The sequence below is a fragment of the Dermacentor albipictus genome, chromosome 9 (assembly GCF_038994185.2).
Source record: "Dermacentor albipictus isolate Rhodes 1998 colony chromosome 9, USDA_Dalb.pri_finalv2, whole genome shotgun sequence".
Lineage (NCBI taxonomy): Eukaryota > Metazoa > Arthropoda > Arachnida > Ixodida > Ixodidae > Dermacentor > Dermacentor albipictus.
The window spans coordinates 131,863,658-131,865,977 of NC_091829.1; the positions used below are offsets into that span (position 1 = coordinate 131,863,658).

A 2,320-nucleotide genomic window follows, 5' to 3' on the forward strand; every position below is an offset into this window, starting at 1 on the left:
TCCCTTCTCTCTCACCACCCAGGGTGGCCATCGAGCCAGGTTATGGCTATCTACCAGGACCCGCTGACGCTGAACGAGCTCCAAGCATCGCAGTGCACCAGGAGCCCAGTGCACCAGGAACCCAAATGATTCGCAACCTGGCCGCCAGCGAGCAGCTGCACCTGCTTGACTGCTTAAACATCTCGCAGTCAGGGCAGGTGCCGGAGTCATGGCGCACAGCCTACGTGGCCCCCATCCTGAAGGCCGGCTGAAAAACGTGAGCTCCTATCGGCCAGTCTCACTCACCTCTGCTGCTTGCAAGCTGATGGAGGCCATTGCTTTCTGGCCGATGAGCAAATAGGCTTCCGGCGGAGCTGATGCAGTGCGGACTCCATCGTGGACGTGGTCTCCACGCTGGAAGAGGCCAAGGCCTGCGGTGACGCCGTGCTCCTGGTGCTTATCGGCATGAAGGGGGCCTTTGACGGCCTGCCCTATCCAGTCGTTCAGCAGGCCCTGGACCTATTTGGTAGAGGGCGTCCCACAAGGATCAGTGGTGAGCCCTTTCCTGTTCAACCTGGCCCGACTGCCTGCTGTCCTGCAGACTGACCCCCACAACCACGTGAATACCTCCATCAACGCGGACCACATCGCCCTATGTGTGCGAAATCCACCACACAGCCACAGCAGTGCGCGCTCGGCTCTGCAAAGAGCCCTTGACACCACCGCTGCTTACCTGAGCTGCATTGGCCTTGCCATCTCGGCAAGGAAGACGGAGGCCATGCTGCTCCACCCAAGAGCAACCGCCCGCTGCACAGCTGCAACTGGAAGGCGACCTTGAAGCCCGGCAGTGACGTACCCGGGGCTACACGTTCATCACCGGCTGACCTGGCTGCCTGCTGTCAAGACCCTGCATGTCCAGGTCCTCCGGGTCCACAAGGCAGTCACCCAGCTTGTTGCCCGAGGACAGAGCTGCACCACTAGGTGGGCTCTGCGGCTGTACCATGCAGTAGCCACCTCACGCCTGCGGTACGTCCTCCCACTCGTGGCACTACCACGTGCCCGTCTCAAGAAGCTGGAGCTGCAGCATAGGGCCGAGATTAGGTTCTGCCTGGGCGCTCCCTGCAGCTCTGAAATCGCTGCAACCTTGGCCGAGGCAGGAGCATGGTCCCCATCACTCCTGTGACAGCCCACATTCTACAATCAGCCACAGCTGTGCACATCGCTGAATGACACTGCGTTCAGGAATATCGGTCACATACCGACCGCACACACAACCCCCATCACACCTGCACTATCAGTGAATGGCTACTGACAGCGCAGCGAAATTTTGGTTCTAAAGCAATTTTTCCCGACCGTGCAATGAGGCCGCAATGCGAGACCGCAACGAGGCCGCAATTTGGTGACTTTATTCACTACCGCCCTTAGCCGGCAGATCTGAACCGTGCATCAGGAATGTGCATTTCCATTGGGGAACAATAGAAACTCTTATTTAGGCTAAACAAGCGCGCGTACGTACGTACTTACATGCCGCACTCGGGACATCTGCCATTCAAATATTCTGCCATGTAGCAGCACCGTAACCAAGTAATGTTACTGTTACGTGCTTCTGACAAAGACTCTAAATAACTCTGAAGGAGCGCAGTTCCGTGTAATATACGTTCTCTGCATTAGGACACTGTAGCACTGGCTGGCCGGTGTGGCGGTCCCTGCAATGCATCACAAAAGCTCGTGAGGAACCTGGCTATAAAGTATCATCACAGAACACCTATATATGGCATCATGCAGTCGAAAGATTAGCTACGCGTAGTAGATGCACATCAAACGCAAAGACGAAGTATACTTACGAGAAGCAAAAGCCCGAAAAATAAGCGATCCACCGCTTCGTGCACTCCGAGCCTGCCATATGCCATATTATGCCGCCAAAAAGGCCGGATGTGACATCACCGACGTGAAAAAACAAAGACCGGATGTGGCGTCCCGGACGTGACGTTTGGGTGAACCTAACGCTTGCGCTGCGTTCACCGGGTGAACGCAGACACTTTCGACGTACGTGCAAAGACGCACCGAGACACGAAGGCGGCGAACGCAGATCCCGCCATTGTGGTAGTAAGCCGTCGGCGAAAACACGCAATACAGCCGATGTCACGAAGCACTGATGCAAAACACACGGCACACAGCATCAGCACACCTAAATGGCTCCAGTTAATATCCAGTATAAACGTACAGAACGGCATAGAATGACGCACAGGATGACGAACCCACGACCGAGACATAGCGGGCGGCAGTGGCCGTTTTTTCAAACTTCCTGCCTCCCAGTGTTTCCAGCACAGAATGAGATGTC

General features: G+C 55.9%; 1 long non-coding RNA gene across 3 annotated transcripts; it reads right to left on the reverse strand.

The window, feature by feature from the left end:
* Positions 1 to 270: 270 nt before the first annotated feature.
* Positions 271 to 1,927, reverse strand: LOC139049404 (uncharacterized). Of its 3 annotated transcripts, XR_011508213.1 has the most exons (4): positions 1,824 to 1,927; positions 1,504 to 1,685; positions 713 to 1,156; positions 271 to 581 (listed from the first exon to the last, which is right to left on the reverse strand). It is a non-coding gene; the product is annotated as an uncharacterized lncRNA (long non-coding RNA). The 3 variants fall into 3 exon arrangements; XR_011508214.1 differs by having other exon boundaries at positions 272 to 581; positions 713 to 1,057; positions 1,504 to 1,905; XR_011508212.1 differs by having other exon boundaries at positions 273 to 581; positions 1,504 to 1,905.
* Positions 1,928 to 2,320: the final 393 nt, after the last annotated feature.